The sequence below is a fragment of the Bos mutus genome, chromosome 2 (genome assembly GCF_027580195.1).
Source record: "Bos mutus isolate GX-2022 chromosome 2, NWIPB_WYAK_1.1, whole genome shotgun sequence".
Classification (NCBI taxonomy): domain Eukaryota; kingdom Metazoa; phylum Chordata; class Mammalia; order Artiodactyla; family Bovidae; genus Bos; species Bos mutus.
Genome location: NC_091618.1, coordinates 77,120,369 through 77,136,395, shown reverse-complemented (window position 1 = coordinate 77,136,395; position 16,027 = coordinate 77,120,369). Strand labels below are relative to the sequence as shown.

At 38.5% G+C, this 16,027-nt stretch overlaps 1 long non-coding RNA gene across 1 annotated transcript in view; it reads left to right on the top strand.

Annotated features, from left to right (window-relative positions):
- Positions 1–15,696, top strand: part of LOC138990210 (uncharacterized) — a 63,938-nt gene extending 48,242 nt beyond the window's left edge. The window contains exons 2-3 of the long non-coding RNA XR_011466329.1: positions 14,704–14,836; positions 15,464–15,696. This is a non-coding gene — a long non-coding RNA (uncharacterized lncRNA). The remainder of the gene's footprint in view (positions 1–14,703; positions 14,837–15,463) is intronic.
- Positions 15,697–16,027: the final 331 nt, after the last annotated feature.

The window sequence follows — 16,027 nt, the reverse complement described above, 5'->3', positions numbered from 1 at the left end:
ATCCAACCATCTCATCCTCTATGTATATGACAAATTATTAATAACCTTCATTACATATATTGGTATCTATCACAAACCTAGACAGCATATTAAAAAGCAGAGACATTACTGACAAAGGTCCGTATAGTCAAAGCTATGGTTTTTTCAGTAGTCATGTATGGATGTGAGAGTTAGACCATAAAGAAAGCTGAGTGCTGAAGAATTGATGCCTTTGAAGTGTGGTGTTGGAGAAGACTCTTGAGAGTCCCTTGGACAGCAAGGAGATCAAACCAGTCAATACTAAAGGAATCAATCCTGTATATTCATTAGAAGGACTGATGCTGAAGCTGAAGCTCCAATTCTTTGGCTACCTGATATGAAGAGCTGACTCATTAGAAAAGATGCTGGGAAAGATCAAAGGCAGGAGAAGAAGGGGACGACAGAGGATGAGATGTTTGGATGGCGTCACTGACCATGGACATGAATTTCAGCAAACTCCAGGAGATGGCGATGGACAGGGAAGTCTGGCGTGCTGCAGTCCATGGGGTTGCCGTAGGACACGACTGAGCAACTGAACTGATACTGATCATGTACGTTTCATGTATAATTTGTGTATGTTTCATATATAATCCCATTATATATATTCTTTTCCAGCTTATTTTTCCTTGTAGGTAGAAAGTGCTTTTTCTTAATCATTTCAAGTGAAAATAGTGTAAAACAAATTTATATCTTTCTGAGATTTTAACTATTTAAAAAGATAAAAACAAGGAAGGAATACAAATTAATAGTAGCTGCCTTTGATTTGTGAGATTATACTGGTCCATTTTTTCTCAGCTTTTCAGGGCTTTTCAAATATTTGCAATGAGAATCAATTATTTTATACTCAGAAAAAAAGGTTTATGTTCTCAGTACATAACTGGGAATGTATTGTCTTCATTAGGTTAAATGTTTGTTATAAAGGTTGACAAATCCAATGAAAAGAGGCAATTGTCCTGAGGTTAGATTATTGTTAAAATGTGTAATGAGAAAATATTTGTTAGTGTCATGTATATAAACAAGAATATCTATATCAATATTGTAGAATGAAAACAGTTAACTTAGCTTTGAAAATATAGGTAAGAGATTGAGAAACTAGATTTGTAACTTAAATTTAACAGAGTTAAGTTTATAGCATAATCAGAAAACAGTTTGTCTTAGTGTATATGATGTCTAGGAAATTAAATATCTCTGCAAATTGATTGAGAGTTTCCTTTGTAGACTTAAATGACAAAGCAAGAATAAATATTTTTTAAGTGCTATCAATAAAATCTGCTTGACCTGATTTTTTTTTTTTTTGAAAAAAGTTTTTGTGGAAGAAAGTTTAATCTTTTTTGACTTCCATGTAGGTTTAGAAAATAGCTTTGCCATAATACATATAGTCAAAATAATGATTTTATATTTATATTTCTTTTCAGGTTATAACCCCCTTAATTCTCTTATTAACACTGTGATGATTTGATTATGATCAGTTTGTGGGATTATTAACCATTCTTGGTTTCTTCTCACCTCATTAACTAGCAAGCTAGGCACTGAGTGTTGATAATAACCATTGTCCGATGGACTGATGCTCAGTATTACCAAATCTTTTTAGTTTTATGAAGCCATTTCCATTAGAGAGTGAGTAGGTTTTCTATATTGTTTTTCTGTTTTGTACATGTCAGGATTACATTAAAATAAATAAGTCTCTATCACCTAGTTCCCAATTATTTTTTCTTAAGAAGCAACAGCACTTATTCAGTGTTTCAAATACCATCAGGTTAAAAAATTGTTTCTTAAATCAATTTTCTAAATAAGTGGAGCCAGTCTAGCTAAAATGGCACTACTCAACTTACCTGGGGTCTTGCTAACAAGGGTGTGAGAAAAAGCAAGTTGAAATTTTAAAAATAGTAGTGGTAACTTGGCTGTTATTATTGAGAAGTAATGACATCCATTTTAATTCACAAGTTGGGAAGGTTCTGATTAAGGAAGCAGACTAAATTCATCCTATTTGAGAATGTACTTCTTCTCAGATACCTGATATTTTTTTTTATTTGAAGGATAATTGCTTTACCAAATTTTGTTGGTTTTGAGTTTTACGTGGTTCTATATATTCTTTTCCCACGGTCAGGTACTCATGCCTGCTCTCAGCTGATGTTCTGCAGGCTCTTCTGTGTCTGAGGGTGTATTCCTGATGTATCCATTGAGAGAGATGTACTCCACATCCACCTACTCCTCTGCCATCTTGTTCTCCCTGATAAATGTTTGTGGTTGGAGTGATCTGGAGTCCATTAGCATTGCTGAGAAGCCTGGAAAGAATGTGCATGGAGAAAAAAGTATTCTGTCCTACATGTTTGTATAAGTTAAATAACTATTCAGTCAAAAATGATGAGGAAGTTTTAGAACATTACTTTTTCAGCATTGTTGTTTTCACTGCTTCTTTAAAAAAATGCAATGATGTTTATTTCCTGTGAATTACCAAATCATTTCCTTTCCCCACCTTTCTAGTCAATTGTCTTTTTCTTTTTTGTTTGTAGAAACTTTTAATATAGATATTTTTTTTAAAGTGCTTATTTCACTGTTTACTCTTTGTTACTCTCTGTAACTTAACTGCAGATCTCTCACATTGGTTTTTTATCTTCCCTCCTCTGTACCTGGCTCAGAGAGTCAAGAATCTGCCTATAAAGGGGCAAACCTGGGTTCTATCCCTGGGTTGAGAAGATTCCCCTGGAGAAGGGCATGGCAACCCATTCCAGGATTCTTGCCTGGAGAATTGACAGAGGAGCCTGGTGGGCTCTGCAATCCATAGGATTGCAAAAAGTCAGGTACAACTGAAGCGACTTAGTGTCTTTGTGCACGAATACACACACACACACACACACACACTCCCTAAACAAAATGCAGTCCATTTCAGAAAGTGAGAGCAGTCCTGAAATATGAGGTGGTTAGTTTTTATGGGCTGGGTAATTTCATAGGCTAATAAGTGGGAAGATTATTGCAACTATTTGGATAAGGGGTGGATTTCCAGGAATTGGGGCGCTGCTCACTCTTGGCCTTTTATGGTTGGCCTCAGAAATGTCATGGCGCTGGTCGAAGTGTCATCTAGCTTGCTGATGTATTACAGTGAGTGCATAATGAGGCTCAGGGTTTAGTGGAAGTTGGCAAATCCACCATCTTGGACCTAGTTTGCTCTACCTAGTTCATGTTGTGTCCTCCACAACATGAATGACAGCTGTGTCATTCATTTAAAGATTGTGCCCTGTCCCCCTCTTATCTCATGTATATGTGTGTGCTCAGTCACTTCAGTTGATTCAAATTCTTTGTTACCCCGTGGACTATAACCCTCCAGGCTCCTCTGTTCATGGGATTTTCCCAATGAGAATACTGGAGTGGATTGTCATTCCTTCTTCCAGGGAAACTTCCCAACTCAAGGATCCAACCCACGTCTCTTAGATCTCCTGCGTTGCAGGTGGATTCTTTACCTGCTGAGCCGTATGTCTCATATATAATTCTATATATGTTAATTTTCACATTGGGATTTCATATTTAATCCATAAACTGCTGAAGATATTTTAAGAAGTAGTGTATGACACTGTAAAATCTCAAAGGGTCGTAACTAATTCATGTTAGATAGAACATGGCATAGCATATTAGTATGTATTCCATAAAAGCTGATCTATCAAGTAAATTTAAAATTTTTTCAAAATCATTCAAACTCTGACAAAAATGAAGCTAAAATATGTATTTTGACTTTTTAAGTCAGGTTTATTATATACTTTAAAATTCACTGTTTATGAACTTGATGGGTTTGTACAGACATGTAACCACTACTCCAATTAACATTTAGAAGATTACATTCCCCCAAAATTCCTTTGTGCCTTCTTCCACCTCTGGGCTTCCTTGGTGGTTCAGGTGGTTAAGAATCTGCCTGCAACGCCGGAGACCTGGGTTTGATCCCTAGGTTGGGAAGATCCCCTGGTGAAGGAAATGGCCACCTGCTCCAGTATTCTTGCCTGGAGAATTCCATCGAAAGAGGAGCCTGGCAGGCTACTGTCCATGGGTCTTACAAAGACTACTGAGTCTTGCAAAGACTCAGACACAAATGAGCAACTCACACCTTCACTTTCCACCTCCAGGAAACCAGTGAACTCTCTTTGTCACTAGAATTTTGCTCTTCTAGAATGTTGTATGAATAGAAGTATATATTAATAGTATATAGCTTTTTGTGTCTGCCTTCTTTCACTTACTGCATTTGTGATTCCTTCATGTTGTTATATTTAATAGTAGTTTATTTCTATTTATTGGTGAGTAGTATTCCACTGAACGGCTATAATATAGTTTGTCATCCACTCACCAGTTGATGGACATTTAGGTTATTTCCTTTGCAATTATGAATAAAGTTGCTCTAAACATTTCTCTACAGGTTTTGTGAGGATGTAAGCTTTTATTTCTCTTGGGCACATACCTCGAATGAAATTGCTGACTGTTCTGGTAATTGTATGTTGCTGGTGGGGATTAAGGGTGGTGAAGGAAGAGGACAGGATAGGTTCTCTGCTATCCTGGTGCAGAAGAGAGAGTCTCCTGGCCCTTCCCAGCAGGAACAGCACACCTCTAATGGCATTAACCCAGGATTCTGGACTGGCCCTACTCCAGGGTAGACAATTTTTCTTCTGCATTCTCCCATCAGCAATGGGTCTTCACCTCTGCTCCTCTCATGGAAGCTACAGGCTTTTGCTGTTTGTGAGAGAATGGTCTGAGCCAGGTGCCTGAATTTCATGCTTTGCGCACAGAAGCAGCTGTTTCCCTCTTGCCGGCCTCTACTTCCAAGGGGGACTCTCTCAGGGTATCCACCATGCCCCTGTTTTTGTCATGAGCACCTTTGCTGACGTCTCTGGAAAAGAACCTGGAGTTAGCACCAACTGCACTTGTGTCTGGGGCAGCCAGGGAGCCTATCCTGTTGTATTACCCACAGCCCTTTGTGCTGTGCTAAGTTGCTTCAGTCATGTCCGACTCTTTGCTGCCCTTGGACTGTAGCCCACCAGACTCCTCTGTTCATGGGATTCTCCAGGCAAGAATACTGGAGTGGGTCATCATTTCCCCCTCCAGGGTATCTTCCCAACTCAGGAATTGGACCCATTACCGATTCTTTAAAGGGTCAGTTGATTTTTTCTTACTCAACTTCATGGCAGCCTGTGCATTTTCTCCCATGTTCTGTTACCTCTGAGCTCGTCCACTGGTGCTTGATTTAATTCAATTTCTTTCAAATATAAAATTTAATTAAGAGCAATTTCACACAGTTTAATTTCTTGTATGATAATTACTGTGGATTTCCTATTAGGGCATCCATGGAAGGGAAGTTAGATGGTCGAAGAGGAGCAAAGTCTGAATCCAAGGAAATGTGCTTCTCAAACTACTCTCCCACACACCCGTAGAACAGTGGGGTTTTGCTGCCACATTTCACTAAACTGGTATGTTCCCCAGTACTCAGAAAGTAGTTAAGTTTCTGTGCAGAATTTTCTGAATTCCAAGTTTTTCCCTCATAATTTGTTATTATGGTAAAACCTTGGCAACTGCTGCTGACTGTTTGCTCAGTGGCTCATGCAGCTGGGTAAACAATGAGCATGAAAATGGCAAATTGGGCAGCCAATCAAGCTTTTTCATCACTTCATAAAGTAATTGGGTTCATCTTACATGGTTTTAACTTGATAAAATGTTTTCTTGAAAATTTTTGTGTGTTTTGGGAATGTGGAGACCTGTATCATTTTAGAGATTAAAAAATTTTGCATTGCCTGCAGAAACTCAGAGTAGTCTTGTGGAGAAATATTGCAAAGCAAAGAGGAAGATGTAGTTATAAAAAATTAGGGTCAGCAAAAGATCTTTGATTTCAGTCGCATGTTATTTCTGTTTCTGTGCAAATTTTTGCCATACATTTTTACTGCAGATTATTTCAAGTCATTTGAAAAGCCAAGATTTCAGTCAAATTTATTTAAAGATCTATAGGGAGGACATGCTGATCTTAAGAAAAAAACAAACCTTATACCTAATCATGGGGGCTGGAAAGTGAAGGTCGTTCAGTCATGTCTGACTCTTTGCGACCCCATTGACTATACAGTCCATGGAATTCTCCAGACCATAATACTGGAGTGGGTAGCCTTTCCTTCTCCAGGGGATCTTCCCAACACAGGGATCAAACTCAGTTCTCCCATATCCCAGGCAGGTTCTTTACCAGCTGAGCCACAAGCAAAGCCCAAGAATATTAGAGTGGGTAGCCTATCCCTTCGACAGTGGATCTTCCCCACCTAGATTTTGAACTGGGGTCTCCTGCATTGCACATGGAGTCTTTACCAGCTGAGCTATCACGGAAGCCCTGGGCCCTAAGGTGTCAAGAAATTTTAATTCATGCTGACTTTTATCTTGGAGAGGGGTATGGGAAGACTTCTAGACTGGTTTGAAAACAGCTGAAACATATCCAGGAGAATTTTCAACTTTTGTAAAATCCGGTGAGTAAAATACATAATTCTGCAAGACATGGGGTAGTCTGTATGTGTTAGAGTTAAAGGTATTCTGAGACATAAGATCCCTATTTAAATCTGGAGTTGATTTATGTCTTACTTTTATGTTTAAACATAGATGATAGAAGTATAACTTGGTTGGTACACACACACACACATATATATATATATACATATATATATATTGTAGTAACATTTTCTGCTAGAAAATGTGTTTCTAGTTTATAAAATGGGACTAAATATATCAATATTTTGTGGCATTCTGTGAAGAGTGCTGTGATTTCCAAGCAATTCCTCATGTGTATTTGAGTTGACTTTAGGGAGTTTTCACACGATTTACTTTAGACGATAGGGCATAATCTTGAATTTGGCCCTGAAAAGTGATCAATTTCCTCATCTGTAAAAGTGCTTAATTTCCTCATCTGTAAAATGGGAGTGATAATGGTGTCTAGTTCATAGAATTATTATGAAAATTAAATGAGGCATAACTTGTAAACTGATTGTTTCAGTGCCTGACCATAGAAAGCCTGCACTTAGAATTTAGCCATTATTAACATCTGAAACATAGAAGTGGTCTTGGGCTTGTTTTGCAAGCCCTGTGAAAAAGCTATGCATCATTGTATAGGTACTTCCATTGAAATTGGAGGAAACAACAATGATAATATTCATTCCCTGGCTTATTGACTTATAGCATCTATTGTGAGGACCAACTGCAATAATGTTCATCGTTCTGTGTTGCAACTTTAAAATACCTTACACATATATTATTTGGGGGTTGCAAAGTTAACAGCCATTCACACCAAGAAAGAAACTGTCTTTGTTTTTTTTTTATACTTGTCATTTTAAGAGAAACTGTTGAGTTTTATTTCATATATATATATATTTTACTGTTTTATTATCTTGGGTTTCTTTCTTTCTTTCTTTTTAAATAATAGCTTTTCAAACCTTGAGTAAGATTAGTAAGATCTCTTTTTTCATAATATTTTTCCCATCTGGCAAGCATTTGTATCAATGCGGTATTTTAAGTCAGTTAAGGATGTATAGCAAACTTAGTCATTATGTAGCCTCCCACACCCCAGAATTCTGAAATAATGCTTTGCGTAGGCAGGCCTCCCTACCCAGGATGTGAGTCTGACTCGGCAGAGGGTTTTCTGTCATCATCTTTCTCTGTAGAACCAGAAGAGGGAGCACCCGTCTCTCTCTATCTAAACAATCATAATAGCTTTTGAACATATGGTGGGCCTTTCGTGATTAATTTTTTTTTATAAAGATGAAGTTTGAATAAAGATGTAAAATTCAAAGTATGAATGTCCATTAATTATCTTAATTCTGGCAAGTTTAGACAGATTCAAAGTGGAAATGTTCTTTTAAAAACTACACATTGTCATGGAGTGAATCTGGGTGCTGTTGAATAACTTTACCACACATAATTTAGAATATATTAGTTGCTGGAAGTAGAGAGGAAGAGGAAGCTGACAGTGACTGAAATTATTTAATAAATATTTATTGAGTACTTGCTATGTGTCAGATCATGAACTAAATTACATAGCTACTTAGATGAATCAGATTCAGTCTGAAGAGCCCAGATAGGGAAGAGAAGGTTGGGAAAAGTCACTTGAAGAAAATATTGTCTAATTTCTAAAGAGGTTTAAATAGAAGTTTATTGAATGAATGAAAGAAAGACAATAGTGTGTATGTTAATAATACAAAATTAAACATTTTTACATGGTACTTTAGAGACATGGTGCTTACACATGCACTACTTATTTAATTAGAATTAGGAGAGGTTTAAATTTATATGGATAGTAAACTGCAAGCTAGGTCTCTGAGTGCAAATCCTAGACCTTTACTCTTTCGTTATGCTTACTGCTGCTGCTAAGTCGCTTCAGTCATGTCCCCATAGACCGCACAGCCCACCAGGCTTCCCCATCCCTGGGATTCTCCAGGCAAGAACACTGGAGTGGGTTGCCATTTCCTTCTCCAATGCATGAAAGTGAAAAGTGAAAGTGAAGTTGCCCAGTCGTGTCTGACTCTTATCGACCCCATGGACTGTGGCCCACCAGGGTCCTCCATCCATGGGATTTTCCAGGCAAGAGTACTGGAGTGGGGTACCATTGCTTTCTCCATATGCTTACTATATAAGGTATTTACAATCTGTCTTTTAAAAGTAAGGAATCTCTTCACAAATGCATTCTTAGAAAATGAAGGTATTGCTTTGGTATTAGATAGTGATCTCTTTCAGAAGTTATCTTCCCAGCGATAGTGTATCTGGGGTAACGTTCCATGTATATCTGAGTTCAAAATTTTAAAACCTGGTTAGATTAGGCAGTTTAGCTAATGTACAGACCTAAATTCTGGGCCAGAAGAAAGTTACCTAAATAGTTTACTTTGAATTCATTAAATTGCAAGTTTTTGGATATTAAATAAATAAAATGAATGGATATTATGAACCTTTTGAAGATATGATAGGCAACCAGATCTTTCAGCAAACAGAATTACTCTTATGAAGGATGGACAGGAACTCAAGATGAATCAAATGCAAAGGAAACATGAGGTTTTGAGAAATTTGATGTGGGACTAGAAAGTCTATGGTTGACCCAACTTTATGTTAGATACAAGTTACTTCAGTTTTGCTCAAGACAGGACGTAGACCAATATTTCTTTGGTGTAAAACAACCATTTTGTTATTTCTTTCAGTTCTGTTGACTGCCTGGCTCAACTGAGAGGTTCTTACTCAAGGTTTCCTTTTATTTTCTTAACATCTTCACCTATTTATCCCAACCCCCACTTCCGCCACCGCTGCTGCTGCTGCTGCTGTCACTTCAGTCATGTCCAACTCTGTGCGATCCCATAGACGGCAGCCCACCAGGCCCCCCCGTCCCTGGGATTCTCCAGGCAAGAACACTGGAGTGGGTTGCCATTTCCTTCTCCAATACATGAAAGTGGAAAGTGGAAGTGAAGTCGCTTAGTCGTGTCCTACTTAGTCGAGTCCTACCAGGGTCCTCCGCCCTTGGGATTTTCCAGACAAGAGTACTAGGTACCTACCAATCTGTTCTGTTTCTATGAATGTGGTCTTTTTAGATTTTGCCTTATGAGATTTAACAGTATTTGTCTTTACTGTCTGACTTATTTCACTAGTATAATGCCATCAAGGTCTACCGATCTCATTGATAAATGGCAGGACTTCCTTTTTATGGCTAAATTATATATATATATATATATGTGTGTGTGTGTGTGTGTATATATGTATACACGTCACATCTTTGTCCATCCATCTATCAATGGATGCTTATGTTGTGTCTATGTCTGAGCTATTGTCAATAATGCTGCAGTGAACATGGGTACACAGATATCTCTTTGAACAATGAATTTCATTTCCCTTCAATATATGCTTAGAAGTGGAATTGCTGGATGATATGGTAATTCTATTTTTAATTTTTGAGGAATCCCCATACTCTCTTCTCAGAGAAGGCAGTGGCAACCCACTCCAGTACTCTTGCCTGGAAGATCCCATGGATGGAGGAGACTGGTAGGCTGCAGTCCATGGGGTCGAGAAGAGTCAGACATAACTGAGCGACTTCACTTTCACTTTTCACTTTCATGCATTGGAAAAGGAAGTGGCAACCCACTCCAGCGTTCTTACCTGGAGAATCCCAGGGACGGGGGAGCCTGGTGGGCTGCGGTCTATGGGGTCGCACAGAGTTGGACACAACTGAAGCAACTTAGCAGCAGCAGCAGCAGCATACTCTCTTCCATAGAGGCTACACTCATTTACATTTCCAGACCCTACTAATTCTTAATTGTACTTCAGACAGTTAGATTTTCTAAATTGGTATGGGTTATAACGTGTATGTGTATAATCATATAAGCTCATGTTCAGTAATTCCTGGGTCTCTGGCTTATGGCCTTCTCATATGCTTCTGCCCCTCTCCGAGGGGTAATGTGATTCTTGCTTTCTTTTTCTGTCCTATCCTCTAGCTGCAGTGGGTTTTCACTCAGGCCTTAACATGGAAGTTTTCATGCTCTTCCTCCTGCAGATTAAAGCTTTTGTTTTGTAGGAAAATAGAGGTGAAGGGTTGAGCCAGGGTGGGGTTCCTGGAGTCAAATCCTGCAAGAGGGTATGAAGGCCCCTGTAGCTGACATCCTTAGGTACTTGGCACTTTCATGTTAGCTCACCCTTATCCTCTAGCAATTTGTTTAAAAAATTAGCTGCATCCTTCTTTCCAGCTAAGGTGGTGTCTAGTGTTGTCCGCTCCAGGTAAACAAATACTTGGTTCTGTTTCTCCCCCAAAGCACCCTTATCTCCCCAGACTTCAGGTTACTTGGTGGCCCTGCAACCTCAGTTCTTTAATGGGTGAAGAAAAGTTTGTACAGCTTTGACCTTGCTACAAAGTTGAAACAACACTCTTTCCCTCTCTGAGTTGAAAACCCTTATCTTGATTTTAATCGTTATCTGTGCCATTGTCTTGTCTTTATTCCCCTTTACCACGTATCTTAGAATTTACTGTGCATAAGAATCAATTGAGAAACACATTAATAATGCATATTTCTGTGTCCCATCTCTAGAAATTTTAGTTCGGTAGTCTGAGGTAGACAAAAAGAACTTGAATGTTGAAAATGCTCCTCAGGGGTTCCCCATTGCTAACAAAGACTTTAAAGGGCAATATCCTCTCAAAGGTAAACCTTCCCTGATTGTGTCCAGGTTGATGCCTTATATATTTTAGCCTCTCAATAAATATGCAAAATATGCCTTGAATTTAAACTAGTAGGATAGGAACAGAGATGAGAAGAAACTTCTCTTGAATACTCTATCTGTTCCTCATGTTTATGAAACCTAGCCACGATTCATGTTCCAACTGAAGCTCCAAATATTCCCACCATCTTCTTGGAGTACAAAACATTGGAGGAGTTTGGGGACAGTGAGTCAAGAAAGCTCTTCTGACATCCCAGTTTTGTCAGTATTTAGCTGTGTGATTTATCTAAAATGGTTAAACCTGTCTGCAATTCACTTTTCAATTTGGTTAACAAGATATAGGAATGAAGTTGACTTTGATCATAAAGATCATAGAAATCATAAAAATCACTTGGAGAGGTGTTTATTTTTACTTATAATGTGTGAATGTATGTATTTATGTATACATACATGCTTTATACATATGTGCTTGTATATAAATGCATGTGTGTGTTAGTCGTTCAGTCATGTCCAACTGTTTGTGACCCCATGGACTGTTGCCTGCCAGGCTCCTCTGTCCATGGAATTCTTTAGGCAAGAATATTGGAGTGGATAGCCATTACCTTCTCCAGGGGATTTTTCTGACCCAGGGATCAAACCTGGGTCTTCTGCATTGCAGACGGATTCTTTACCATCTGAGCCACCAGGCATTTTTACTCATATACATAGATGCCTGTGTATACATTTATGCACTTAAAATATCTACACACATACACACACACACACATAAATTGTAGATCCCAGTCTTGCTATCCCTGGAGTTGCTGAATCATTCATCTGAGGTATTTTTTGTTTACCATGTCTAGATGATTCTAATGATCAGTCATGATTGGAAACCACTGAATTAGAGGCTTTCTAATTTGTCAAGTCCAAGCATCCATCTCCTTCTATTGAACTCCCTCTGATGGTCATACACCTAAAAGTATAATGTATTACATTTCAGTTTTATTTGGATTATCAAATAAAAATTCCTGAAACACTGAAATATACTTGATGATGGAAGCTATGTTATCCTTTTCTCCTGAATAGAGTTCCTAGTGCAGTTTATAGTATCCTGCAAACAAATTAGTAAATTTTGTGGACTGTTGGATTGAAAGTAGCCAGAAGTCAGAGAAGGAAGGGAAGTTAGAGGTGGGTGGGAAGAAACACAGCTGTCTTGGTCTTAGCTTATGTGAATAGAATATCTTGGCAGAGGGATTTTAAATAGATTGGATAGGTGACAAAGGAGCACTGGCAGAGAGGAAAATGGCAGTAGTCAGGGTAACTAAGCAGCTGATGACATCTTAGTTGGGAGTTTCCGAAATGTGGAGGAGGAAATGACACATGTGAGTGTGCGAGGGAAGAGCCTTGGAGAGGAAAAGAGAACTAATGAGGGGAGGCAGCTGCATGTCTAAGGGCTAAAGATAGTTGTCAGAGAGAGAGAAAGTCTACAGTTTCGGAAGGAACAAGTATGTGTAGCACAAAGACGTCATAAAGCTTTAATTCCTGGAGATTAAAAGAAGCTGAGTTTTATAGGGAGAGCAGTTGCCCTGGAGGTCATCAGCCATCTTTGTGAGAGATCAACTTCTGTTGTGTAAATTCAGTGAGATTTGGGAGTCAGTGGCATAGCCCCAGCTATCCTATTCTCACTGGTAAAAAAAAAAAAAAAAGCCTTAATAGCATTTATATGGGATGTTATTTGATTAATTCTGATGCATGTGTCAATTGAGTTAATAGTAAAATATAACCCCAGATGTAAAAATGGATTTACCTGTTGAATGAATTTGTATAATTCTTTGGTTGTCAGTTGTGAAGAACACTTGCTCAAATGAAAAAGTCAAGTTTTACGTAAGACCAGAAACTATAAAACTCCTAGAGGAGAACATAGGCAAAACACTCTCTGACATACATCACAGCAGGATCCTCTATGACCCACCTCCCAGAATATTGGAAATAAAAGCAAAAATAAACAAATGGGACCTAATTAACCTTAAAAGCTTCTGCACATCAAAGGAAACTATTAGCAAGGTGAAAAGACAGCCTTCAGAATGGGAGAAAATAATAGCAAATGAAGCAACTGACAAACAACTAATCTCAAAAATATACCAGCAACTCCTACAGCTCAACTCCAGAAAAATAAACGACCCAATCAAAAAATGGGCCAAAGAACTAAATAGACATTTCTCCAAAGAAGACATACAGATGGCTAACAAACACATGAAAAGATGCTCAACATCACTCATTATCAGAGAAATGCAAATCAAAACCACTATGAGGTACCATTTCACACCAGTCAGAATGGCTGTGACCCAAAAGTCTACAAATAATAAATGCTGGAGAGGGTGTGGAGAAAAGGGAACCCTCTTACACTGTTGGTGGGAATGCAAACTAGTACAGCCACTATGGAGAACAGTGTGGAGATTCCTTAAAAAACTGGAAATAGAACTGCCTTATGATCCAGCAATCCCACTGCTGGGCATACACACTGAGGAAACCAGAATTGAAAGAGACACGTGTACCCCAATGTTCATCGCAGCACTGTTTATAATAGCCAAGACATGGAAGCAACCTAGATGTCCATCAGTAGATGAATGGATAAGAAAGCTGTGGTACATATACACAATGGAGTATTACTCAGCCATTAAAAAGAATACATTTGAATCAGTTCTAATGAGGTGGATGAAACTGGAGCCTATTATACAGAGTGAAGTAAGCCAGAAGGAAAAACATAAATACAGTATACTAACGCATATATATGCAATTTAGAAAGATGGTAACAATAACTCGGTGTACGAGACAGCAAAAGAGACACTGATGTATAGAACAGTCTTATGGACTCTGTGGGAGAGGGAGAGGGTGGGAAGATTTGGGAGAGTGGCATTGAAACATGTAAAATATCATGTAGGAAACGAGTTGCCAGTCCAGGTTCGATGCACGATGCTGGATGCTTGGGGCTGGTGCACTGGGACGGCCCAGAGGGATGGTATGGGGAGGGAGGAGGGAGGAGGGTTCGGGATGGAGAACACATGTATACCTGTGGCGGATTCATTTTGATATTTGGCAAAACTAATACATTTATGTAAAGTTTAAAAATAAAATAAAATTAGAAAAAGAAAAAAAAAAGGAAAAAGTCAAGTTTTAAAATCTGACAACAATTATGTATGAGAACTAAATTCTGTTCTCATCAGGATAGTAAATGTTTACTATCAAGAAGGAAGGTGGGATTTTGATTTACTTCATTGATCCTGTTAGTGGAATAACTTCTAGGAAGAAAGTTTATCTTATTAGATATTTAAAAATAATATTTGTACCTAATCCTGAGGACTCACTGCAAGGACTGGAGTGAGCAAAGATTAATGATTTTATATGGTCTTATCCAGCAGTTATCATGGTGCCCATGTTTCCTTGAAAAGGAGAATCAGTGTTCAATTGTTATGTCGAAGGAGTGATCCCCTTTTTAAAAGATATATTATGTCATACTTGCAGCCTGAAGATGACTGATCCTCTGATGAGAAGGTAGTCATCAAAGAAAATACAGCCACAGACTTGGAGAGTGCTGGTCTGAGAGGCAGAGAACCGCTGTATTTATTACAAAGCCAAGTGTAACAGAATACTTAAGGTAAGGCAAACCTTAACAACTATTCACTGATAATGGTGGTGACTTTAAATAGGTGCAGGAGCAAAGTTGTGGAACCCTTCAGACTGAAGTCCATGCCCCAGCACAGAAAATATGGAACGCAGAGAGAGATACTGTTCTGGGCCAGGCCATTCCCTTAGCCTCCTGGTTCCAGGTTAATCATAAGTTCTTTGTGTGACAGATAGGTTGTCAGAACCTTGTATGTATCCTTTCTAGTTCATTGTATTTTAACATGTATCTAGGCAACGTTACCAAGTATGGAGTTATTTGATCTCAGTAAATATTTTTGTCATCTTCATGAAGTTCTGAATAGGAGCACCCCTTGGTACCATTAGATGTAGATACTGAAACTGGGAATAACTTACCCAATACTCATGGTCAAGGATGTAGCGCTAAAGTCAGTACTATAGAGGAGACCTTGGTGTGTTATTTTGCTGCCTAGCAACCATCAACCATTCTTAATTTTCCTGTGACTTTTGGGTGAATTTCATCTATTTGTGGGCAATGTGAGTATGTCAGTCATGTGTCCTCCCCTGGAGTGGATAGCCATTCCCTTCTCCAGGGGATCTTCCTGACCCAGGGATTGAACTCATGACTCTTGCATTGCAGGTGGATTCTTTACCGTCTGAGCCAAAAGGGAAACTCCATGAATGAATATGTTAGTCATGTGTCCTGCCTTGTCCTAACTGAAAGCTAGTCTAGATGCTTGCTTTTACTTGGAACCTTTGGCTGACTGCATCAAGAAAAAGATTGTTTGAAGCTCATTCATTCCAGCGTTTGGACTTTGGACCCAAGAGTCAGTCGAATCACTAAGCTGTCTTGGTTTGTGATTTTCCCTGTTCTGTTTTGAAGGCTAGTTTCCTTTCCTTCCTCCCTCTATCCCTACTCCTTTCTTCCTTCCTTTCTTTTCAAATAAAACAGCAGCATATTTAAGTATACAAAGTAGTTTGATGTACATATGCATTGTTAAATGATTCCTGCAATTGAGTTAATTAGCACATCCATCATCTCACATAGTTACTTTTTTTTTTTTGGTGAATATGCATAGCAAATACTCTCAGAAAATTTCAAGTATACTATACAGTAGTATTAGCTGTAATCACCTACAGTCATCATGCTATATAATAGATCCTGAGAACTTATTCATCTTATAACTTAGTTTGTACCCTTTTA